The sequence below is a fragment of the Zea mays genome, chromosome 3 (assembly GCF_902167145.1).
Source record: "Zea mays cultivar B73 chromosome 3, Zm-B73-REFERENCE-NAM-5.0, whole genome shotgun sequence".
Taxonomy (NCBI): Eukaryota; Viridiplantae; Streptophyta; class Magnoliopsida; order Poales; family Poaceae; genus Zea; species Zea mays.
In genome coordinates this window covers 52978891-53006819 of record NC_050098.1, presented here as the reverse complement: position 1 = coordinate 53006819, position 27929 = coordinate 52978891, and the positions used below count along the sequence as shown (strand labels likewise).

The window sequence follows — 27929 nt, the reverse complement described above, 5'->3', positions numbered from 1 at the left end:
TGTGAATCATTTCTTGCATATAAATAACATTGCAATTCTCATCATCACTATCAAAAATATGCATTCCATTTTCTACTATGTCCCAAATGCTAGGATGAAGAGAAAATAAATGACTACGCATTTTGTGACTCCACCAAGAATGATCCTCCCCATCAAAGTGAGGAAGCTTGCCATGAGGAATAGATAATAAATGAGCATTGGCATTGTAAGGAATGCGAGAGTAATTAAAAGACGTTCTAGTATAGTTTGTTTGACCGTCTTTTTTCTTTGAAGAAGAGGAGTCATCATCGTCCTTTGGTGAAGATGAAGAAGCATCGCTGTCGTAGTAGACGATCTTCTTCATGCACTTCTTCTTCTTCATATCCTTCTTCTTGTTGTTCGAACCCAAGTCAATGGGCTTGTCTCCCTTGGGCTCGTTGTTGATCGTCTCCTTCTCACCGGTCACCTTGCCCTTCCCTTTAGCATCGTCGCTAGCCATCTCTTTGGGTTGTTAGACCCAACGAAAGAGACCGGCTCTAATGCCAATTGAGAGCACTTAGAGGGGTGGGAGTGAATAGGTGATCCTGAAAAAATAGCTAAAAACAACACAAACATGGTCTAAAAGTTAGAGTTAGTGCAAATTAAACCAAGTCTGAAAGGAGAAAAAGAGAGAGAGAGAGGTTCACTTCACTTGATTGCTCTATCAAGATATGAATTAAACTTAGAGCAATACCATAAGTGAGAATAGAGAACTTAGGAAGAAGGAAAATCACAATAACATAAAAGAGACATGAGGCACAACGATTTTATCCTGTGGTTCGTCCAAAGCCTATCTCCACATTGTGGTGTCCTCCTTTGGAAAAGAGTTGCAATCAACCCCTCTCAAGTGATCCAAAGATCAAACTTGAGTGTCACAGTTTCTTCCTTATATCAGTATTCCCATTTCTAAGGAACCTCCACAACTTGGAGTCTCTCACAGCCTTACAATATGATCACAATCAAAACATAGAGTAAGGGAGGGATACAGAATACACACACAAAAGCACAATGCAGCAACACACACAAGAAATCTAATGAAATGAGCGTAAGAACACAGTATCACAATTACAAACAAAAAATGGAGCTCAGATCTCACTAAAATCACTAGAATACATGGTCGCAGAGTTTTGAAGTGTTGGTGTGCTCTTGAGATGCTTGGGGCCCCGTTGAAGGCACCAAGGAGTCCCTTTTATAGCCCTAAGGGGCCTAGGAGTCATTGCTTTTCCATTTGGAAGATCCAAAACCTTCCTGTCTCCGAGCGCAATGGACTGTCTTGTGAGCCACTAGATAGAGAATAATAACGTTCGACAGATTAGCTTGATTGGCGCCCTTCCTTTTCTAGGGGCACCATACTGTCTAGTGACGGCACCGGACTGTCTAGTGACCCAATCTAGTCGTTGAAGTGTTGGGCGAATGTCATACTAGCCATTGGAGGGGCTGTACGGTGCACACCGAACCGTTCGGTGATTTTTTAGTAAAATTCCTGAGACTGAAGACTTTGTTCGTTCGGGCAACCGGTCTGTCCGATGCACCATCGGATCGTCCAGTGAGTCCGAGACTTGCCCAGATTTGGCTTTCCTTAGCCAAATTCCTCCAACTTCTTTTGGCTTTCTTGGATAGCTTCCCTACGATTTATATAACATAATTAGCACTTAATCCAATTGACTAAGTGTAGGAAACATACATTTTCTTCTCAGATTCACCAGGACTTGCAATATGCCCAAAACTAAGTCCAAAAGTCACTTTTCTTGCATAAATGAGTTAGTAGCCAAACCAAGGTGCAAGAAACATGGTATAATGTATGTGCAACTTATTCAAATACTTAAACCTCATGTTTTTGTAGTTTTACACAAAGTTGCACTTTTGGCCTTCCATTTGGCTCATTTGGACTTGATCTCTTCACTTCGCCTTTGATGAACCTATGCTCATACTCATATGGATGTAGTTAGTCCAAGATTGCGTGTTGAGCATTTAATCACCAAAACATGTAGAAATGGCCCTATGGCACCTTTCACTTACCCCTCGACTTATGCCCGAATGTGACGTATTCCTTACCAATCATGGGGTCGAGGTTGGAAAACCATTTGGAGCTCTCGATCATGTGGCGCGAACAATCGGAATCCATGAGCCACGTGTTTTCCAAGCTTCCATCCTGCATCAATAGAAACACACATGGTGAGCAAATGGCACAACACTAGGGTTAGGATACTTAGAATAATACCATTGATGCGGCATTTACCCCTAAAAAGTGTTATGGAAAACACCAAACATCATCGGTCCCGAAGGGGGAAGCAATCACCATGAGAAGGAAACCATGGTCCGCTAGGGAAGTAGGAACCAAAGCCACTAGCACGATGTCCTTGGCCATATGACACACAACTAGCACCTCGTCAGGCACGACCACCCTATGGTCTCTCTGCCTAAGGCCTAACAACAAGAGGCAAAGCACCTCTAGGCCTCGTTGGACGCTTCTGAGCAAGAAAATCATGAACACCATGAGAAGGGTCGTTCATGTTCCTTCTGCTTGACTCAGAAACCCGCCGCTCATCTCTCTTCCTCCTAAAACAAAAGGCAACTAAATGACCCTCCCTCTCACAATAGTCATAATGAAATTTCACCTCTATCTTAGGTGGAGTTGGTTTGTGGGATTCAGGCTTTTTGGGTGGCTGAGGGGCTTTCAGAGGTGGAACGCTAGAGGCATCTAACGGGGTGTCAAGTGGGTTCCTGAGATTGTTAGATTTTGGAACCCACACTTGTTTTTGAGTGGAGTTCTCATAAACTCCTCAGGCACTCCATCTCTCACAATAGAGGCGACAGATTTGGGATGAGTGAGCTTGACAAGTTCGGGGTGGCTGAAGGTTTCACGAAGGGTTTCAGGCCACTACACTCACCAACCTTACCAAAACAAGCGACACTCCCATCCTTAGAAGCAAAGCTTAACCCCGATCCACCAGTTCCCCTCTTGAACTGACTGGCCATCATGCCCAATTGGGGCTCACTGGACGACGCTCAGCTCAAGACAATTCGAAGGTATGTGTTTTTTCCTCGCCTATTATCCTGTCATGCTTGCAGGACTCTAGAGCACACTGCAAACCCTCACAAAGAGCACACTACGTAGGTGCATGTGTACTCACTAAGCTAGCATTCTCAAGCAAGTCTATTCTAGCATTTCTCTCCACTAGCTCAGTCTGTAAACCAGGACAAGTCTAACATGCACCCAACAAGCTAGACCTAGACTGAAGCTCATCGCGCTCATCTAGTAGGGTGGAGTACTTGGTCTAGAAAGTTGTGATGTTCGACATGTGTAGAGCAAATCCACCACATTCAGTCTCGTCAGACACCACAACTGAAGCTCTAGTAGACTCAAGCTCCCTAAGTGTGCTCTCGTACTTTCTCTTGAAACCTTTCCTCTCACAAGCAGCAAGCCTAAGCAACTTATCCTGATTAGCCAAAGCAACATTCAACTCTTCTACCTCAGCAACAAGATCATCGATGGAGTGTGATACCTTAGAAGCAGAGTCGTCATTGAGATCCTGGCCGTCGCCGCCCACCGCATCATCTGCAAGGGACATGGTACAAAGGCCTCTAGCGGTGTCGATGATGAAGCAGAGTCTATTGCGCTTGTCCTCAACACACCTCTCGAGCTCCTTGTCGCTCAAAGAAGAGACCGACTCGTCAGAGTCGTGGTAAAGGGTTCTCAGGGAGGTGAGGAAGGCACGTTCCATGATCTTTGCCTTCTGTCCCGCATGCCCTTGTGCCAACTAGAGTGATCGCACGGGCGAGCCTCCTACTTTCCCTTTGTAACACCTCAAATCCATCAATTAAAAATAAGATAATATTAGTTGCTAAAACTAGTAGAGAGGATGAATAGAATAGAAGAAAGTAATGACATAAAAATATAAATATTTAATCTTTTTGAGTATACTAAAATTTGAATCAAGTGCTTTTTTATTCATTTATTTTTGAAGCATGGTTTTTGTTTGCTAATAATTGATTGATGATTTTATTTATAGAATCCCTTTATTCGAAACCAATTTATTAATTTTAGACTTTGGTCTAAAGATAAATATTTAGTATTTTAATTATAAATATTATTATTAGATTTATTATAATTTCTTAAATATTTTAAAATATATTTGTTTATATTTTTAATGAATAATCTATTCTAGGAAAAAAATTTTAAAAAATAAAAAATTGTAAAACCCTAGCCGTGTTGGCCATTTCGGCCCACCAGGCCTAGCCACGCTCCCACTCCCTCCCTTCATCTCCCCTTCTCCCACTGCTAGCGGGCCCCACCCTGGCCTCGTGCCCTCCTCGGTCCTGACCCCAGCCTTAGGCACTCATGCGTGAGCATGTAGCAGCGTCGCCCCGCTGCGTAGCCTACCCCATGCCTCTCCCTCTCCCCGGCCACTCGCCTCCCTCACCGCCTCGTGTCATTGTGCCAAAAACGGCCAGTCGTCCCTCTTCCTCTCCCCCACTCTCTCCCCACCAAACCAACGCCATCAATGGCGCTTGATGGCCAGCCGCTAACCTTCCTTATCCTTCCTTGGCATCCTCTATCCTCCCTCTTCTCTATAAAATGGAGCCACACGCCCCGTTGGATCCGATCCCGACCTCCCCGAGCTTTCTCATAACGCTCCCACCTCTTTGCTCACACCGACCACCGCCGCCCGAAGCTCGCCACTGCTAGAGCCCCAATGCCGTCGTTCGATGTCGGTGAGAACCGCCCGGAGCCCGACGCCGCGCCCCCGACGACAAGAACTGGAGCACGCCCCATCGGCCTCCCCTAACAGCCGACCGAGCCCCTCCCCTGCTCTTCGTATTCTCTGCGCAAGGAACCAGTGAGCAAGAGGTATAAGATGAATAAAATTTCACAATCCGCCACCTATAGACTATGTTTAATTTTGTATAGATCCATACACTAGTTCTTCCATTGTAAAATATGTATTTCTAGCACAAGTTACGTAGAGTTTTGTATTATTACCTTTATGATTATGTGTTATATGTGTTAAAATATTTCTTTCCCGCAATGTTTGTATTTCTGTAAATCAGTGTATATTATAATTGTTCTCATTATTTGGATGTAGATTTGATATAACAAGAGATTAAAAGAATAGTAGACCACCTCCTCTTGAATCAAATATACAAGGAAAATTACTATATAATTACATTCTCTATGATTTAAATTTATAAATAGGACTCATATGTTCATGCGCAATATATGCGTATTAGTTATTCACTAAGAGGTAGTACAGTTTCTGTTGATGTTAGAACAATATAGTTGTAACCGTGGCCAACATAATTTAAATAATAGAGTTAAATTAGTAGTTTAATTTAGTTTTCTTAATACTAAGGATATGTGACTTGTAAATAACAATGCAAGAGTAGTATAACTTCCTTTTAGAAAGCAAGAATTTAACTAAAATGTGACTCGTGCTTTCCGGTACAAATAATTAATTAGTAAGTAATCCAATTCCATAGAGTTTGGTTTGCGCTACATCTATTATTTTTAAATGAATTTATATAGTATCATATTCATAGTTAACTTGTCACATAATCTTTTCTAGGGAATAGTGCAGTAAAATAAATATTATTTCATGTCATAAGCAAGTAGAGTGATCACCAGTGTATTTCAGTTGAAAATATAGTTACGAATGAAGTTTCATGAATGGATGTTTTTATTTTAATAATCATGATTTGTATGATGTATGTTTTATTTGTGGAATGGTGCATGCTTATTTATTGGTGTATGTTTTCTTTTTGTATGTGAGATGTGCGACTTTATTAGAAGCTAATTGTGTGGTAAAGGAACCGAATTCGTTTGAGGAATATCCGCATGACACTTTTGAGCAAGGCAAATGGATTATCCCTCTGTATTTCTTATTGTACCCAAATAATACAATCAACAAGATTTACTTTTGGATATATGCATAATTTGATGGGTTTGCTTAAACAGGATTACTTAGAAATACAAACCTTATTTCTTGATTAACCTGGGTTAAACACCATGCTTAGTAATTATGCTATTGCTCAACTTTATCATTATGATGTCACTCTTTTAAGATATTATTGTTCCAGAGATGAAATTTATACTATTGTTGTTAATTCAATAATTAAACAAGATCATTTTGTATTAAACGGAACATGGAGTGACCACCTAGGAAAACAGTGTAACCACGAATGCTATCATGGCTTTGGCTTTGGTAAATAGCTTTATAGACTTGGTGCTTAGCAACCTTACCTGACAGATGGGCAAGAGGGGGCGACAGTGGTTTGGTGGCAGCTCACGTTAACATGGGGTGGTAGTCTTGGCTAAGGTGTCTCACCTAGAGGGTCACCAATACTGACGTGGAAACCTTAGCGGGTGGCTTTATACTAAGGATATTTTGTGAAAGCCTCATAGTGGATCCGTAGCCATTCAACTCGGCAGTGTTTAAGGGTCCATACAACCCACGCTAGAGGGGATACATGGCTTGTGGTAAAGTTGTACCACCTCTGTAGAGTGTAAAACTGATATGTCAGTCGTGCTCATGGTTAAGAGCAGCCTGGACCCTCACATGATAATTGAACTTAAAGATGGAGACTAAATCATGGCCCCTTGGTTTAAAATGGTTTGCTTAAGTGGTTTCACTTAAGTTCTTTTCAGATATAATCATTATGGCCATGATTAATTTGGGTTTAGGATACACTTATAAATAGTAAATTAGGTGTTATTAATAAAATATTGACCAACTAAAATGCTTACCGCATAACCATAGCCTACCTTGTTAACTTTGCATAATTCCTCCCATTTGTTGAGCCCCCACCGTAAGTGAGCTCACCCTTGCTAAATTTTTTATCAGAAGTTGATGAGGAAGACATTGACGAAGACGTTGACAAGTACTGAGTCTAGCGACGCTCCAGTCATCTTCCTGTAGGAGATCACCCATGTTATTTATGTTGTACTTTTATTATGATATTGTTTAAGACTCTTAAGTCTAGATGAATATAATAAAACTATTATATCTCTTTTATGCCTTTATTGCATTGTCTTTTGATATATTACACTTGTGATGTCAACATAGGTTATCGAATATTTATTAGAGGTAAAATAAAAGTGAAATCCTAATGAATGTTCAAGTGCTTAACTTTGTAGACTTAATCTTATTTAATGTATGGTCTCATCCCTGGAATAACTTTATATAAATAAGTAATTTACTAAGATAGACCTAGTTAGGTAAGTAATCTACTGAGATAGGTTTAGTTAGGGAGCAATAGGCCCTTAAGCATAGTGCTCCACCCTAAAACCTAGAATGCACCTGTGTGTCTTTACCTGTTATTTAACCTATGTTCTCTCTATTGTATATGTTTGGTGTAATGTTCTTTTGTTATTGTCCAAGTGTGCTGAATGAATGATTGCTTTGCATAGACAACGAGTAGTCTGAGGTACCCGAGCGTGTTGCAGGATACTTCCCTGACCAGCAACCTGGTGAAGGCAAGTGTCTTCTGACCCATTATGTCCTACTTACTTTATAATTCACTGTCCCGCATATCAGGATCAACCTAAGGATTGACTAGTGTTCTGTTTTTCCTGTCCTTGGTTATCCTTTGGGAATTGGTTGCTATGATTAGTATTATGCTACTGCTTTACTTTAATCAATGAACATGATGAGAATATTTATGATATGTTGATGATGATATCTTGATTATGATGATGAACTTGTGATACTTTAGGGGACTTGGGCTGTTTCCCGAGTACCTCTCTATAAGGATCTGTTTGTTGGATGATCACCTGGGAAAATAGTACAACCATGAGGGTGGAATGTGACGCCCTTAGCTGATTAATCAGATGAATCTAGGGATGTAGTTTGCTTCGCCATCGTACAGTAAATGGGGGCTAGGGCATAGTGCTTGCTCTGCTAAGGGTGGGTGCCGACGTTCATTCGATTTTGGTTTTGTAAGTCACCCACCTTAGGGAGAAGTACTGTTTTGTACGACTAGTGAAACCTAACGGGCGACTATACACCAGGGGAATCTTTGTAAGGGCTACGTAGTGTATCCCTTGCCATTCACCTCGGTAGTGAAGATCGGGTCTGTACAACCTAGGCTGGGAAGGGATCACAACTCATGGGTAAAGTGTGCAACCTCTGCATAGTGTTAGAACTGGTACATTAGTCATGCTCATGGTCATGAGCAGCCTTGGGAGCTCCTTTGGTTAGAGTTACTCTAGATACTTTTATTGTGATGCTTAATGATGATGGTTATATTTACGGTACTTGGAATTTTCTCTTGGAGGGAGTACTACATGGGTTAATAACTTGAGATTATTGATAAAACTTGGCTTTCCTACTAGTAATAAATACCTGACCAACTAAAAGCAACTACTTTGAGCTTAACCCCGCATACAACTAGTCCACTTTAATCAAACGGGACATTTGTTGAGTACGCTGATGTGTACTCACCCTTGCTTAAAAACACCAAACCCCAAGTTGTTTCCATTGCAACCAGTGCTCGGGAGAAGATGAAGGCAACCTGGAGGACTTTCAGGAGTTTTAGGACTTCGATGAGTTCTAGATTAGATTAGTGGCAAACCCCTAGTCAGTTGCCTGTGAAGGCCATATATTACTGCGTTTCGTTCAGCACTTTGATTATGACTTAAGTTAATGACTTTGTGGATGTCTTGGACATTGTGATGTAATAAAGTACTTATTTTCGTTATTATTTTGAGCAATGTGTGATGATGTCCAATTATGTAATTGTTGTGTACGTGAATTTTTTATCCTGGCACGTACATGGTTCGCATTCGGTTTACCTTCCAAAACCGGGTGTGATAGTTGCCTTACTAGGACATATTATAACTGATGGTGGAATAAAGGTAGATCCAGGCAAGAGAAGTGAAATACTAAATTGGAAGCAACCGAAGGATGTGTCAAAGATCAGGAGTTTTCTTCGATTAGCAGGATATTATATAAGATTTATTGAAGGCTTCTCCAAGTTAGTGAAACCTCTTACTTCACTGATGGAGAAAGGCAAAGAGTTTAAATGGGTTGAGGCTTGTGAGAAATGTTTTTAAGAACTCAAGGAAACGCTAACCACTGCACCAGTTTTGGTAATGCCAGATATTTCACGCTTTGAAGATTTGGAGGCACTGCATGATTGGAAATAAGTGCAAAATCTTCACTGATCACAAAAGTTTAAAATACATATTCACTCAGAAGGAACTCAATCTAAAACATCAAAGATGGCTTGAGTTAATAAAAGATTATGATTTGGACCAATATCATCCAGGAAAAGTGAACATCATGGTAGATGCTTTGAGCCGTAAAGGTCAAGTGAATAGTGTTAGTGCATATCTGTTGCAGCAAGAGTTATGTTGGGAGACGGAACAACTTAACGTTGGTATGGTTAATAATATAGAGGCAACAATCATGGAAGTGGAATCTACATTGGAGCAAGAAATTCATAAAGGGCAAGAATCAGATGAGAAGATTAAGGAAATTAAGACTCAGATTAGTTTGGGTAAAGCCCCAGATTTCACTGAAGATGAGCAAGACACAGTTTGGTTTAAAAAGAGGATATGTGTACCAGAAGTTGAACACCTTCGCCAGCTTATTTTGGGAGAAGGTCATGATTCAGCGCATTCTATACACCCTAGAAGTACTAAGATGTACCAGGATTTGAAAGAAAAATATTGGTGGTATGGTTTGAAAAGAGATGTTGCTACTCATGTTGCACTACGTGACGTGTGTCAATGAGTTAAGGCAGAACATCAAAGACCAGCAGGTTTGCTACAACCTCTTAAAGTGCCTGAATGGAAATGGAAAGAAATTGGTCTGGATTTATAGTCGGGCTACCCCGTACACGTGATGGTTATGATTCCATATGGGTTATTGTAGACATGTTAACTAGGGTTGCACACTTCATACCTATGTAGACCACATACTCATGAGCTCAGTTGGCATAACTATTAGACTTGAGATTCCGAGGTACTTCACCAAATTGGTCTTCGGGTTTCTCGTAACCTCATTGCTATTCATAGCAATACATACAAATAAACAAGTAGTACATAAAAATAACATTACACCAAACATGAGAACAAACAGCGAGGTCATAGGTTCGAGAATCGCTAAATTCAGAGTTACGGTTAAAGAGTTATGATTTTCTGAAGAATTAAGTGTTAGATATAAAAATAAATTAAGTGCATAACTTTAACCATAGCTTTCATGATAAAATAAGGTTACTAGATGAAGAACAATATTAATATGAGTTTAGTGTAACTGGAATGGATCAAAAAGGAGTTAAATGAATTAATTATGAATTAAACAAGATTATAGAATTATTTCTATACTAGAAATCATTTTCTAAATTGATTATTTCAATTTACTCACTCACTGGGCTAAGGGCATAAATTCCCAAGAACCCAGGGGCTATTTTGTGAATTCCAGGGACCTATTCTAAATCCTCTACACTATCACTAGGATGGTGGGATGATTGTATAAAACATAAGGTCTCTTTTGCAAAATACGCTAGCCAAAGCGGTACCGGTCCCGTGGACCGCAGGATCACCATTGAACAACACAGAGTGTATCTCGTTGAAATCAAATCGGTATGCAATGCCAATCATTTGATCATAGATCCACGTACCACGATTGCCAACGCCACGGCCTGATCCGGCACGTCAGATGTCGAATCTATGGCCCGCGATTAAAGGCGAAAGGGTATCGGCTTGATCAAATCGGGACCATTGCTGCATAGATAGACGTCCACACGTGAGGCTCCTCCCCACGGCCGAGCCTCGGCGGCGCCGCCCATAGCCACGACAGAGGCCATGGCTGGCGAAGGAGCAATGACCCACCGCTACACCAACCCATGGCCGAACAGGTTCAAAACGTTGAGGGCAACGGGGCGATTGGTGTGTGGGGTACTTACCAGCCGATTGAGCTATGAAGGAACCCAACAACGACGTGACGTGGACGACAACGGAGATGGATCCATGGTGAGCAATTGGTTGTGTTCCGGTTGATGCCTTAGCCCGCGAAGGCCACGGATAGGTGCGGTGTGTATCGGCGATGGACCCTCATCCCCCCACGAACCCCGAACAGCGGCATAGGCGATTTCCCCAGCGGCGGCGGTCTTCTTCAACTTCACGGCAACGGCGCCCAAAGCATTGCTGGAGTATGGCCCAAGGGGGCACAATTATATAGCTGCGGGGAAACGCAATTGGCCGAGAATCCCGATGATTTGGTTAGGGAGCCCCGGATTCCGCGTGGCATGGACCGGTAGTAGCATCGCTCCAAACATGACGTGAGATGGAAGGAGCTCCTGACATGGGGACACCACAAGCCAACGTCGGGATCATGAGAATGACGCGATGGGCCCACATGTCGGCATCAAGGCAGGCTTGGTCATGCTGGCAGGCTGAGCAAGGGAGAGTGGGCCGAGGACACAGGAGATTCAGCCCAGGTAAGGGCTTCACTTTTTCCTTTTTCTTTATTTTTTGTTTTCTATTTTCTTTTCTATTTATATTTGTTTAAATCCAAATTAGGTTTTAAATTATACACTCAAGTTCAAATGCACAAATAGAAATCCAGTATGATATGCAAAAGCAGAAAATTTGTTTAGTACTTTTTTTATAGATTTCACATATATAATTTCCATAAGGGAACCAAATTCAAATAAATCTTTCTTTCTAAAAATTATCTAAAATCTTATATAATTCCATGGAAATAATTTATGTAAAATATTTCACCACATTATTTAAAAATCCCCTTAGTTTTAATATTTATTTTTTCTTTGTTCAAACATTTTTAAAGAGTGCTTTAAAGGAAACTAGAAATATGTTGAAAGTCTCTCTTTTATTTGTTGCTTCAACTTTCAGTTTTAAGTTTTGGATCTAAGTTCTGAATACCAAATTCTTAATTATCAATATGGATTTAGAAAGATATACTCGATAAGGGATTGAAATTATTACTGGAAGTAACTTTATTCTCAAAACTTTGGAGAACTTTTTATAAATCCTAAAATAGAAATTTGAGACGTTACATTCACACCTACACAATTCAACATCATTATCATAGTTGTTACAACCAGGTAGCAGTGTACTTCCAAGTTTGTTCTTTGTATATCACCACCTTGGATGCTTGCTACCTCTGTTTTACAGAATTTAAAGGAGTCCTAGCGGACATTGTCGCAAAATGGATTCCAGAACACGCAAAGAGGCAATGTTCCTACGTTGGATTGTGAAATGACCGTGCCTTTACCCTGTGGTTGCAATTGTGCATTTCCCCTAGGATGTTGGATGATCTGAGGCATGCCAGCTTGTCATTGAAGATGCAAGGTTACATACTTGTACGACATTGTGACCTGTGTAGCTAAGTAGTCTATGTCGCAGTGACATTTAACGACACACCCTTCCTACTAACTGACGTTTTGTTTCATATGTACTCTCTATCCTCAAAACAATGCTTTGTTGAATATTTTGCATGTCGTTGCAATGCACGGCCATCTACCTAGTCAAATAATTAAGTTGATGTTGATGCCTCCCTGGCCAAGGAATCTCCTATCGATTGAATGTTATCTTTTTCTTTACTGGGACTAATGGGGATTTCTATTACTCCTTGTTATCTTCTCCTAATATAAGAGGACGACATCTATCGGCAACGACTATCGTGCAAGCAATTTTTAAGTGTAAGTGTGTAAATGTAATACCCAAGTAAATGGATTTATAAAATGTGTAAGAATTGGGAATTATAAAAGGTTTATTTGATTACTTGTTTGTTTTTCCTCATGTTTGCATACTCAAATCATGGGGTCATATTAACTACTAACAATTACATTAAATAAAAGAAATAGTGCATCATGTTGGAGTTTATTGGTTTGTGTATTTAATAATAATAGTAATAATAATAATAACAATAAAAGTATATTAATGATGAAAATGAGGATTAACCTAATTGGAAACCTGAGAATTCAAAACGGGGTCTTGAAATCAGTTTGAACATTTGAAAAATTGGAAAACAAAAAGAATAAAAAAAAGAAAAGAACCCTCGTGCCAGGCCCAAAGTCCTTACTGCGGCCCAACTTTCTCCCCGCGACGTGGCCCAGTTGGATGTCTACGCCGACCACTGGGTCCGCTGGTCAGCCATGCGCCTTCACTGCGTTGCACGACGACAAGTGGGACCACCTGCGCAGCCACACACCGCGCAAGTGCCATGCCACCCTTGCACTTACGCATGGGCCTGCTTGTCAGTCTCACTAGCTGCGATGGGCGTGTTCATGTCGTCGAACGCTGTCACACGAAACCCACATGTTAGGCGAGCGATGTAGATCTTCCTCCTCCCCTGTAACAAACTTTCGCCAAGTTCGCCGCTCGATGGACCGCAGCTGGCAACTCAACCAACCTTCCTGGTGACTATAAAACGCAGCGTCAAACCCTAACTCCCCATGCCTTCTTTTGTCGCACTCAATTCCATCGCCACTAGTGAGGGAAGGGTTCGGCTGAACGCCGCCGCAGTCGATCCTCGACCTCGTCTCTGTTGAGGACTCGGAGTCGGGCAGTGAAGCTTCGCCGTTGTTCCTAGCGGGCGTTCGTAGCGGGGCCGGGCGAGACCGGTCATCGGGACAGCTTCAATTGCTCACCGACAATCGTGCATAGTCTCGGGTCCACCTATCGTCGTGGCCAGCACCACCCAAGCACCCATTCGCGGTAAGGAGCGTACCATTGTGTTCATCGTACCTTGTTCTCTGTATAACCCCAAACCACGATAGAATAGCAGCACTGCGGTGCCGGTTCGCCCAACTCCGGGCATCCCCCGCCGTGGTTGGTGGCGGCGCCGCCGCCGTGGGGGTAGCGTGGTAGAGGCGCGTTCTGGGCCATCGATTTTGCGATGAACTGTTAAGATTAGAAGAGTCTGTGTGATGGTCGGAACAGTAGGATCGGGATGAACGGCCCGGATCTCCCCGAGCGTACCGATTCGGTTAGAGTAAACTGAACTGTCCGATTCGAATCATACGCGTGGGAATCAATCGTTGGGGTTTTAAATCTGGTCTGTTGGTTGCCGATCTAACGGCCACGGGCGCATACCGTTTCAGTGCGGGGCTGATTTAATTTGAACCATCTATATAGGATCGTGGGGATCGTAGCGTGGGATACCTCTTCGGCCCGATCGTTTTGCGAAAGAGTCCCTAGGCTTAATAAAAATCAACCTACCATCCTTTCTCAGTGGAAATAAATTACACCCGAGCCCTAGAATTTGCAGTTGTGCCCCGGTATTCCCTAGAATTTGTGCCCACGGTCCAAAAGACATTTTATATAAAAATAAATGGAGAAAATTGTTTTTAGTATAAAAAACAAATTTAAGGAGTTTACAAAATTCATAACTTGACCATTTTAACTCCTTTTTTACCCATTCCAGTTGCATTAATTTTGTATTAATATTATTTATCATCTAATAAGCCTGTTTTATCATGAAACATAGATTAAAATTATCCACGTAGTTTATTCCGTACCAAAAACTTGAAACTTCGTAAAATCATAACTTTTTAACCGTAAATCCAAATTTAGTGATTCTCGAACCCACGATCTCGTTATGGTGCGTAGAATATTATCATACATTATATTCCTCTATTTGGTGTGATGTTAATTTCTTCTATACCATGTTTGTTTGTATTGTTGCGAGTAGACGAGCAAGTGACCGAGGACCCCGGTACCTGTGGCAGAACCTCCCAAGCTATTGGGCCCACATGCACCTGTCCTTGTCTCAAAGACCTCAGACGGCTATGCATGTGCACCAAATAACTTAACAGGATCCGTCTGAGTGCCCCAAGGACCTCGGATAAACCACTTACAACTAGAACCGCGGGATTAAGTAACACAAATCACACACACAACATTTTTGCAGCGGAAATCTTAGTACCAAATTTTACAGGTTACAAAAATTTTACATTGTACATGACCGGGGTGATTACAAAGGTGATTCAAAGAAATAACTTTAAACTGTTATAAATTATTTATAAGTTTAAAATATATGCTAGCTCAAGTGACCATCCTCAATAAGAAGATAAAGATGGGGTATACTTATATAAGAAGGCCGAGCCCACCGGCACTTAACACCATCAACAGCAGCACAAAACTATAACCTGAAAAACAACAGGGAATAAAACCCTGAGTATGGAATTACTCAGCAAGACTTACCCGACTAAAGAAAAGACTCTCAAGGATATGCTGGATTTGGGAATCAAGGAGAGGCTTTAGCAAGAATCAACTTAGATACTTTTGCAGAAATAGCTTACTAAAGTGAGTCCTTACTTTCAATATTTTAACGCCAGATTAAATATTAATAGACTCTATTTGCATCTGGTCTAATTTCACCATCTCATCAATACAACATCATTTTTATTCATAATGTTTACATCCTGACTTAGGTTGTAGGTCGGAGATCAAGTCTCCACTCTCCGGGGATATAACGGCGATCCGAATCGATTTACTCAGCTGAGGATCTCTAACCACACGACATATGTAGCACTTAACCCTTGCATATGTCAACCGTTCCCACGGATCCTCCACTACATGAACAGGTCCACGCCACCCGAGAGCACACCACCCCTTTTAGGCGATCCTTTGCCAGGAGGGTACGTGCCACTCTCGCCATCTCTCCACTCCCAGTGCGCGATTGTCTTTTCATGTATGGAATAGCCGGGTTCAAGCTTACCCTGTCCCATTTCCAGGGCATGTGGCTAGTTAAGATAGTCCTTGATCAACAGGCCTACATACGCATCCAATCCTTAGCTAACCTGGGTAGAACATCACCTATTCCTAGCCCAAGTCCCGATTTAAGTACTTTCATCCTTAGGATTGTTTATGTTCCTAGGATGAAAAGAGCATCAAAGGGAACTTTGTAGTAAGATCCCACCACGCTCTCAATGAAAATATTCTTGCAGGTAGAAGTCATCTTTCCTCAGGATAACCCCTGAGCTAGGCAGTATTGCAAAAGACAACCTCTATCCACAAGATCTAAGCAGGGCTAAGCATTTTTGAAAATCATATTTTGATACTTCACCAGAAGTATCTATAAAGGTATGGATATCAAGGAAGGCAATGCATCAAAGGGTTTCAAGCAACTCCTATAAACCTAATGCACATTTCACTAGACTTAAAGTGTGCAAAAATTATTTAAAAACACAAGGAAGGGGTTGCATGCACCGGGGCTTGCCTTTGTTGCAGTGAAGAGGTCTAGATCCCTCTACAAGCTACCCAGTTAGATGGCTCCTCCACTTGATCAGCAGCCACTGGAGTAGATTCCTCTTCAGTCACCACTTCAGCTTGAATCTTCAGTCCTTGTGCTGGGAGTTCTATATGAAATAACATGATCATGGATGTTTATGCTTATGCAACTTGAAAAGAAAATACTAAGAAGCATCACAGGACTTACACCTCTCTAAAGGTGCATACAAAAACTAACAAAACCTTAAGAGAGCTAAATACTCTAATATCACAACTCAATTCACCAACCAAACTAGGAAACCTTGCCTCCATAACCAATCAAGTACTTTATTTATGCATTAAGCAAGGATCCAAACTGCATGTACTACAATTTATAGTGTCCAAGAATCAGCCACAATTCATTGAACCTATTTTCAGTTCTCTGAATTCATCTTTTAGTGCTCCATTCCTCTCTCTCTGTTCAGTGCTTTGTAACTCACAAATTCCCTCAACAACAAACACAACTCATTTACTCCAAGTTATTCTCTAGACATAGCTCTACTACTTTGGCATAGCATCCTCAGACTGAAACCATACTAATCAAAAGTTATGATGCCACAAAATAGAGCAAAATCACAAAAAAGTTCAGTTTCAGTGAACTGAAACAGCACTGCACCCACTCTGGCAGAGAAGTTTGGGACACCTTTTTACTGCCAACTTATACAGTAGCAAGCCCATTCCTTGAATGAAACTTGTTGTCCTTGATGTGGTCTTTTATCTGGATGTGGAATCCCTAACCCATTTCCCCTTGGAGTAATTACCACAAGGCTCCAAAGTTGGGTAAAAACTAACTCAAACTGCCAGCAACAGTTAACTAAATTTACATATCTCCAGTCGGACAGCACAACTTGGAGCCACTTTAACTCCTCTTTTTGTGTAGCACCAAGTCCAACCCTCTTTAGGGAATTTGTTCTCCTATATATGTCCTTTCAGTTTGCTAAAGAATTCCTAACCCAAATTGCCTTGCACTAATTACCATAGGGCTCCAAACTAGACACCCTTGTGCTGAATTTCAGTTCACAGTGGACTGAATACAATTCAGTTTCAGCCGCCAGACAGTCTAGATTTGAGCAGCTGTTACTCCAATTTTCATATAGCATCCAACAAGACTGTCTTAAGGAGATTTGTTCATCATCATATGAGCTTCACTATCTGATGTAGAGCACAAAACATGTATAGCTCGGCTAAGGAAACTTTGAAAGTTACCTGGTCACGGCGAGGTGGACTAACTACTGACGATGGTCACCACCTAGGGACTGGGCAAACTTGGGAAGGGGAGAGGTGAACACTGGTGTGGACAGAAGATTTACCACCCTCACACACGCTGCAACCTGGCTGGAGCTTGAGGATAGGGAGGAAAACTTCCCTGGACCAAGTTTTATAGCCACAGATGAAGGACAGATGTCACTAAACCTGTGCAGTGCATGGAGGTGAAGAGTTCCCAGAGATGCCAGCACAACCTGGGCTCCAATACGTGGCTTTCATGCATCAAATACTCACAAACTGACAGGCACAATATAGACACTGAATCTGGACAGCTAGCACACAAATATCCCTTGTGGATATGCTCTAACAGCCCAAAATATCAACCTTATTCAGTGAACACAGACAGGCAGGCGTGTGGCTGAGAACACCACTTGTGGCTAAGCACAAAGATGTCCAAGACTTGATATTTCTAATGGGGTAGCCACTAGAGTTACTTTGCTGCCCAGCTCAATCCATCCAAGGCTAACAGATAAAGTCTCCCTGTTCACTGCCTTCAAACAGTCCAAAACTGGATATTTCAGTACAGAGTGAGCCCCAAACTTCTAAGCTATGCATTTAATCCTTATCTCTACCCCTTCACTCAAATATAAACACAACAAGGAAGACAGATCTTCTTCAGTTACTTGAACAGAATCTGAACCCAATTCTGAATCAGCCTCATCAGCTCTATTGTCTTGTTGCGTACCTCCCTGTTAACCCCCTTCAACTTCTCAATTTCTCGTAATAACAGGGAGAGCAAGTTAAATAAAACTTGTCCACCAAACAACCCTCTATGATTCCTCCACAGAACCCTTAAGCTTTTACCCCTTGGATCAACCATCAACTAGCTCCAAAGTCTAAAGAAAAACACTGAAAATTCAGTTTTAGAGGTCTGAAACGGCATACACTAATTCTGACAGGGCAAGTTTGGGAGCAATTTTACTCACAACCTTGTACAGTACCAGGCCCACTCACTTCAAGAGACATGTTCCCCTTCATATGGACTTTGACTTTACTACAAAACGCTTAACCAAAATCTCCGTAGATTAATTATCATAGAGCTCCAAACTGGGCAACTTGCTGCCATTCAGGGTTCAGAACTGAATAAAAATTCAGTTATTAACCAACCTGACAATCCAATCTTTGAGCAACTATTTCTGCACTTTTTGTATGGGATCAGGTCCACCACCCTATAAGAAAGTTGTTCCACATTATATGGTCTTCACTTATTTTACAAACACCATAACACAAAACCTTATAGAGTAGCCACAAATAGGCTTCAAAACTGCTATCAAAACACTGAAACTCAGTTTCAGTTACTGTTTTCAATCTGAAAATTCAGAAGTAAAGCAGCACCACTTGGAACCACTCTTTTTTCTAGGTTCCAAATGTTTTTAGGGTCAAGTTTCTTAATAAAGTTTATACTCCTCTAGTTCCTCTACAAGTTTGATATAGTGACCATTAACCAAAACCTCTTAAATTCCAAACTACAATAGCCCAAAGTTTGCTCCAATTGCTGAAATTCAGAATCTGAATTTCACTAAGTCTGAAATCCACAATTTTTGACAGCTTTATTTGGACCAGTTTTACTCAAAGTTCCATATAGTTTTAGAGCTATATGACTTAACCAAACTTAAACTCCTCATGTAGCTCTATAACTTTGTTATAATGATCATCTTCAAAATGGTTCTAGATCAGAAGTTACAAGAGTCCAAAGTTGTCTAGTTTATATTATTTTCAGCAATTCTAAAATGAACCCAAAACTGAATTTTTGTACTTAACTCCAAATTCTTCCACACAACTTAGGAATCTCCAAATAAGAAACATATCCACTTTTCCAAGCTCCACAACTTTGATATATGGACTTTTGTCAAATTATTTCCAGATTTTAGAATTCCTCTTTTGGGCTAGTTTTAGGATTTCAAATGAGTTTCATTTGTATTTCAGCTTCTTCCAAGGATTCATCCCTTTGATCCATCCATCAGAAACAAGGTTACTCTCTAGTCTAAGATCCAATCTTTGATACACATAGCTCATATCCAAAATGTTCTGGTTTAGAATTTCCTTTACTTAACCATCTATTCCAAGCAAAGCTCAAGTTAAGGTTTGGAGTTATTCCAGCTTCTTAAGCGCTTCTTCCACTTGACCATCATTCCAAAACAAGTCTACTCTAGGCTATAAGACTTACCTTTAACATTTAAGACTCCAAGTCAACTTGTTACTTGCTTAAGAGATGACCTACCCCTGTTTAGCTTAAGCCAAGTCCTTAGACTAAACTCTAAACCCAACACACAACATCACACTTTTGAAAAAGTTTAACCTAGTGAATGCATTCTAGGTGTAACAAGCACATTAATGCAGATGCTTATGATGACATGTCAGAGTTTTAGTTTACGTAACACCAGAGGTGTTACAGCCTTCCCCCCTAAAAAGAAATCTCGTCCCGAGATTTAAAACTCTAGGCTAGATAATGGAAAAGGAAATGCGTCACTGGCTTATTTCCCCATTACTCCTACAAAGCAGGGGTGTGCCCCTATTGGTTCATACCAAAGACAAACTACACAAATCCTAGGACTTACGAGAACCTAGGAACTCAGGAAAATGTTTTTCTAAATACTCCTCTGGTTCCCATATGGTTTATCTTCCGGGTGTTGGTTCCACTGTAGCTTACAAAACTTGATAAATTTTCTTCGAGTGACCCGATCCTTTAGATCCAACACCTTTATGTGATATTCCAAGTAGGTTAAATCTGGTCCAAGGTTAACATCTGCAATCTCAATAACATGCTTGAGGACTCGAAAACATTTCTTTAACTAGGACACGTAGAACATGTTGTGCACTGTTGACAAATTCTTTGGCAACTGTACCTTATAAACTACAGGTCCACGAAATGAACTGAGTCTCAAGGCTTCACGAATAGGAAAAGGTAGTATAGAAAAGCAAAGATAGATAGCATGAATAAGATGGATGAAACATGTACTAAGCTACTACATAGGGGGTTTAACTTAAAATTGTATGTCATGATGCATGCTCGTCCTATTCGTCCTCATAATTCTTGCCAACATATAGTGGCTATCACGTTCTATGACGGTGGCATACCTACTCACTCCGTCATTGAACACTAGTCGTACTTTCCTAGGGTTTAGTTAGTGTACCTGCAGAAAGTTGCATTATAGTTGTGGATTAGTGGTTAGCATCCTAAACTAAGCCACCTTATAGTCCTTAACTTAGGGCTTAACAGAGGATGTCGCTAGCATTATAGTTTTTCAAAACTGTTTTTCAAAGCCAAACAATGTGTTTAGTTGAAAATAGGTTTTTCAAAACCAAAACTTTTGTTTTAAAAATACGTATGTGACCGTATATACTTAATCCAGCTCCGATACCAGCTGTGGCAGAACCTCCCAAGCTATTGGGCCCACATGCACCTGTCCTTGTCTCAAAGACCTCAGACGGCTATGCATGTGTACCAAATAACTTAACAGGATCCGTCTGAGTGCCCCAAGGACCTCGGATAAACCACTTACAACCAGAACCGCGGGATTAAGTAACACAAATCACACACACAACATTTTTGCAGCGGAAATCTTAGTACCAAATTTTACAGGTTACAAAAATTTTACATTGTACATGACCGGGGTGATTACAAAGGTGATTCAAAGAAATAACTTTAAACTGTTATAAATTATTTATAAGTTTAAAATATATGCTAGCTCAAGTGACCATCCTCAATAAGAAGATAAAGATGGGGTATACTTATATAAGAAGGCCGAGCCCACCGGCACTTAACACCATCAACATCAGCACAAAACTATAACCTGAAAAACAACAGGGAATAAAACCCTGAGTATGGAATTACTCAGCAAGACTTACCCGACTAAAGAAAAGACTCTCAAGGATATGCTGGATTTGGGAATCAAGGAGAGGCTTTAGCAAGAATCAACTTAGATACTTTTGCAGAAATAGCTTACTAAAGTGAGTCCTTACTTTCAATATTTTAACGCCAGATTAAATATTAATAGACTCTATTTGCATCTGGTCTAATTTCACCATCTCATCAATACAACATCATTTTTATTCATAATGTTTACATCCTGACTTAGGTTGTAGGTCGGAGATCAAGTCTCCACTCTCCGGGGATATAACGGCGATCCGAATCGATTTACTCAGCCGAGGATCTCTAACCACACGACATATGTAGCACTTAACCCTTGCATATGTCAACCGTTCCCACGGATCCTCCACTACATGAACAGGTCCACGCCACCCGAGAGCACACCACCCCTTTTAGGCGATCCTTTGCCAGGAGGGTACGTGCCACTCTCGCCATCTCTCCACTCCCAGTGCGCGATTGTCTTTTCATGTATGGAATAGCCGGGTTCAAGCTTACCCTGTCCCATTTCCAGGGCATGTGGCTAGTTAAGATAGTCCTTGATCAACAGGCCTACATATGCATCCAATCCTTAACTAACCTGGGTAGAACATCACCTGTTCCTAGCCCAAGTCCCGATTTAAGTACTTTCATCCTTAGGATTGTTTATGTTTCTAGGATGAAAAGAGCATCAAAGGGAACTTTGCAGTAAGATCCCACCACGCTCTCAATGAAAATATTCTTGCAGGTAGAAGTCATCTTTCCTCAGGATAACCCCTGAGCTAGGCAGTATTGCAAAAGACAACCTCTATCCACAAGATCTAAGCAGGGCTAAGCATTTTTGAAAATCATATTTTGATACTTCACCAGAAGTATCTATAAAGGTATGGATATCAAGGAAGGCAATGCATCAAAGGGTTTCCAGCAACTCCTATAAACCTAATGCACATTTCACTAGACTTAAAGTGTGCAAAAATTATTTAAAAACACAAGGAAGGGGTTGCATGCACCGGGGCTTGCCTTTGTTGCAGTGAAGAGGTCTAGATCCCTCTACAAGCTACCCAGTTAGATGGCTCCTCCACTTGATCAGCAGCCACTGGAGTAGATTCCTCTTCAGTCACCACTTCAGCTTGAAGCTTCAGTCCTTGTGCTGGGAGTTCTATATGAAATAACATGATCATGGATGTTTATGCTTATGCAACTTGAAAAGAAAATACTAAGAAGCATCACAGGACTTACACCTCTCTAAAGGTGCATACAAAAACTAACAAAACCTTAAGAGAGCTAAATACTCTAATATCACAACTCAATTCACCAACCAAACTAGGAAACCTTGCCTCCATAACCAACCAAGTACTTTATTTATGCATTAAGCAAGGATCCAAACTGCATGTACTACAATTTATAGTGTCCAAGAATCAGCCACAATTCATTGAACCTATTTTCAGTTCTCTGAATTCATCTTTTAGTGCTCCATTCCTCTCTCTCTGTTCAGTGCTTTGTAACTCACAAATTCCCTCAACAACAAACACAACTCATTTACTCCAAGTTATTCTCTAGACATAGCTCTACTACTTTGGCATAGCATCCCCAGACTGAAACCATACTAATCAAAAGTTATGATGCCACAAAATAGAGCAAAATCACAAAAAAGTTCAGTTTCAGTGAACTGAAACAGCACTGCACCCACTCTGGCAGAGAAGTTTGGGACACCTTTTTACTGCCAACTTATACAGTAGCAAGCCCATTCCTTGAATGAAACTTGTTGTCCTTGATGTGGTCTTTTATCTGGATGTGGAATCCCTAACCCATTTCCCCTTGGAGTAATTACCACAAGGCTCCAAAGTTGGGTAAAAACTAACTCAAACTGCTAGCAACAGTTAACTAAATTTACATATCTCCAGTCGGACAGCACAACTTGGAGCCACTTTAACTCCTCTTTTTGTGTAGCACCAAGTCCAACCCTCTTTAGGGAATTTGTTCTCCTATATATGTCCTTTCAGTTTGCTAAAGAATTCCTAACCCAAATTGCCTTGCACTAATTACCATAGGGCTCCAAACTAGACACCCTTGTGCTGAATTTCAGTCACAGTGGACTGAATACAATTCAGTTTCAGCCGCCAGACAGTCTAGATTTGAGCAGCTGTTACTCCAATTTTCATATAGCATCCAACAAGACTGTCTTAAGGAGATTTGTTCATCATCATATGAGCTTCACTATCTGATGTAGAGCACAAAACATGTATAGCTCGGCTAAGGAAACTTTGAAAGTTACCTGGTCACGGCGAGGTGGACTAACTGCTGACGATGGTCACCACCTAGGGACTGGGCAAACTTGGGAAGGGGAGAGGTGAACACTGGTGTGGACAGAAGATTTACCACCCTCACACACGCTGCAACCTGGCTGGAGCTTGAGGATAGGGAGGAAAACTTCCCTGGACCAAGTTTTATAGCCACAGATGAAGGACAGATGTCACTAAACCTGTGCAGTGCATGGAGGTGAAGAGTTCCCAGAGATGCCAGCACAACCTGGGCTCCAATACGTGGCTTTCATGCATCAAATACTCACAAACTGACAGGCACAATATAGACACTGAATCTGGACAGCTAGCACACAAATATCCCTTGTGGATATGCTCTAACAGCCCAAAATATCAACCTTATTCAGTGAACACAGACAGGCAGGCGTGTGGCTGAGAACACCACTTGTGGCTAAGCACAAAGATGTCCAAGACTTGATATTTCTAATGGGGTAGCCACTAGAGTTACTTTGCTGCCTAGCTCAATCCATCCAAGGCTAACAGATAAAGTCTCCCTGTTCACTGCCTTCAAACAGTCCAAAACTGGATATTCTTCAGTACAGAGTGAGCCCCAAACTTCTAAGCTGTGCATTTAATCCTTATCTCTACCCCTTCACTCAAATATAAACACAACAAGGAAGACAGATCTTCTTCAGTTACTTGAACAGAATCTGAACCCAATTCTGAATCAGCCTCATCAGCTCTATTGTCTTGTTGCGTACCTCCCTGTTAACCCCCTTCAACTTCTCAATTTCTCGTAATAACAGGGAGAGCAAGTTAAATAAAACTTGTCCACCAAACAACCCTCTACGATTCCTCCACAGAACCCTTAAGCTTTTACCCCTTGGATCAACCATCAACTAGCTCCAAAGTCTAAAGAAAAACACTGAAAATTCAGTTTCAGAGGTCTGAAACGGCATACACTAATTCTGACAAGGCAAGTTTGGGAGCAATTTCACTCACAACCTTGTACAGTACCAGGCCCACTCACTTCAAGAGACATGTTCCCCTTCATATGGACTTTGACTTTACTACAGAACGCTTAACCAAAATCTCCGTAGATTAATTATCATAGAGCTCCAAACTGGGCAACTTGCTGCCATTCAGGGTTCAGAACTGAATAAAAATTCAGTTATTAACCAACCTGACAATCCAATCTTTGAGCAACTATTTCTGCACTTTTTGTATGGGATCAGGTCCACCACCCTATAAGAAAGTTGTTCCACATTATATGGTCTTCACTTATTTTACAAACACCATAACAAAAAAACCTTATAGAGTAGCCACAAATAGGCTTCAAAACTGCTATCAAAACACTGAAACTCAGTTTCAGTTACTGTTTCCAATCTGAAAATTCAGAAGTAAAGCAGCACCACTTGGAACCACTCTTTTTTCTGGGTTCCAAATGTTTTTAGGGTCAAGTTTCTTAATAAAGTTTATACTCCTCTAGTTCCTCTACAAGTTTGATATAGTGACCATTAACCAAAACCTCTTAAATTCCAAACTACAATAGCCCAAAGTTTGCTCCAATTGCTGAAATTCAGAATCTGAATTTCACTAAGTCTGAAATCCACAATTTTTGACAGCTTTACTTTGGACCAGTTTTACTCAAAGTTCCATATAGTTTTAGAGCTATATGACTTAACCAAACTTAAACTCCTCATGTAGCTCTATAACTTTGTTATAATGATCATCTTCAAAATGGTTCTAGATCAGAAGTTACAAGAGTCCAAAGTTGTCTAGTTTATATTATTTTCAGCAATTCTAAAATGAACCCAAAACTGAATTTTTGTACTTAACTCCAAATTCTTCCACACAACTTAGGAATCTCCAAATAAGAAACATATCCACTTTTCCAAGCTCCACAACTTTGATATATGGACTTTTGTCAAATTATTTCCAGATTTTTGAATTCTTCTTTTGGGCTAGTTTTAGGATTTCAAATGAGTTTCATTTGTATTTCAGCTTCTTCCAGGGATTCATCCCTTTGATCCATCCATCAGAAACAAGGTTACTCTCTAGTCTAAGATCCAATCTTTGATACACATAGCTCATATCCAAAATGTTCTGGTTTAGAATTTCCTTTACTTAACCATCTATTCCAAGCAAAGCTCAAGTTAAGGTTTGGAGTTATTCCAGCTTCTTAAGCGCTTCTTCCACTTGACCATCATTCCAAAACAAGTCTACTCTAGGCTCTAAGACTTACCTTTAACATTTAAGACTCCAAGTCAACTTGTTACTTGCTTAAGAGATGACCTACCCCTGTTTAGCTTAAGCCAAGTCCTTAGACTAAACTCTAAACCCAACACACAACATCACACTTTTGAAAAAGTTTAACCTAGTGAATGCATTCTAGGTGTAACAAGCACATTAATGCAGATGCTTATGATGACATGTCAGAGTTTTAGTTTACGTAACACCAGGGGTGTTACAGTACCCAGTAGATGGAAAATTCTAAGTAGGAGCTCATTGAAGGCAAGTTGTGACTTTGACCACTTTTCTTTACCCAATAATGTTCTTTATAATCATTGTGGCATTTTTAGGCTTAATTTTGATAGGACCCAATAGGTCACTCTAGTCTGCTTTACTTATTACCTTGATCACCACTGGACTTTTGGGTAGTCTCTGCTATTGCTCTATGTGGTTTTGGGTGTTAAGATAAATATGCTTCATGATCATGCTTTATTACTGTTATTCTAATCTTTAATGTTCATGATAATACTATGGTGTTAGTTGGAACATGGTGCTTAACTTGAGAATACATTGCCACCACAAGGGTGGAATGGGACGTCCTAGGCCAAGTAATTAGGAAAGCTGGGGAGAGATTACCTTACCTAAAAGGGGCAAGCAGGGAGGCGTCGTTGTAGAGTGTAGGGAGGTTCTCGGGTCGGATTGTTTGTTTAGCTTTTCGGGCGGGGGATTCCTATGCTTCCTTCTTCCTGAATCTGTAGTGGGTTTTCTCGAACTAGTGGAACTTTGGAAAGGCCTCGTAGTGTTACCCTGCCTCGTCTCCTCGGTAGAGATGAATGGGACTTATGTACCCCTTGGCAATTGGGTAACATGACTTGTGGGTAAAGGGCACAACCTCTATAGAGTGTAAAACTGGTATACTAGTCGTGCTCGCGGTCATGAGCAGCTCAGGACTCTCGCATGATTAACTTATGGAATTAAACTCAATTTGTCATCTGCATCGCATTGTGGTTTATTATTAATTTTGATCTACTATTACTTTGGGTTGGTATACACTTACATTTAGTAACCGCTAATAAAATTTGACCAACTTATTAAAAGCAATGCTCAGCTTTAACACTTATTTGTTGATCAGCCTTACACTACACATGAACTCCCACCATTGGTGAGTTCATGCACATTATTCCCCACAACTTGTTGAGCTATGATCTTTTGTGAGCTCACCCTTGCGATATATAAACCCCCCGTAGGTGAAGAGCAGGTAGTCCAAGAGGAGGTCGACAACGAGGAGTATGAGCTAATCTAGGTGGCGTCTCCCAGTCAGCTTGATGGCGCCAAAGAATAATTATTAGTTCGTTTTATTGTTACCGTTTATTTTTTTAAGATACTTCCGCAATGTAATAATATTTGTGACATTTATCTCTATACACTTGGTCATTATATGTGTTGTTCTTCTTTGGCGCACATATGAGATGCACCCGGCTTTATCCCTTAAATCCGGGTGTGACAGAAGTGGTATCAGAGCAAATGTTAGATGTAGGACGAAACCTAGATAGAACTGGACACAACCCTTACCTACTTACCTTTACTATGATTCTTTCTATACTTTTCTTGATCCTGTCTCACCTTTTGTTGTTCTACTCTGACTATTCTTATCTTTTCTACTCTAGAAAGACAAGAAGGATTTCACCTTGGAATCCTACATATGAACTCCCTAAAGAGATAGGAGACCTAAGACAAAAAAAAGAATATTTTCTCTATCTAAAATGTTTGGGTGCTTGTTCTGATGATAAATGCTTGATTTGCTTCTTTGATTGACTGAAATAGTATAGTAGGACATTCTAGCATGTACCACCATAAGGTAATATATTAGTATTAATAGGTGACACACTAATCTACTAAGCTAATAAGACCCCCAAAAGATCTACCATGTGTTTCTAGCCCAGATGGTCAATACCAGGAAGGGAGGCAGTATCGATCTACCCGCCAACAACTGTCACATGAGGATTGTTAACCAATCACAACTAGAGATGAATCCTCCACTGAACCCTCCACCAGCTAGAATAGA

At 40.8% G+C, this 27929-nt stretch overlaps 1 long non-coding RNA gene across 1 annotated transcript; it reads right to left on the bottom strand.

Annotated features, from left to right (window-relative positions):
- Positions 1–14865: 14865 nt before the first annotated feature.
- LOC118476660 (uncharacterized) lies at positions 14866–26078 on the bottom strand. The gene is made up of 2 exons (XR_004857135.1): positions 23647–26078; positions 14866–22530 (listed from the first exon to the last, which is right to left on the bottom strand). It is a non-coding gene; the product is annotated as an uncharacterized lncRNA (long non-coding RNA).
- Between the last annotated feature and the right edge of the window lie 1851 nt (positions 26079–27929).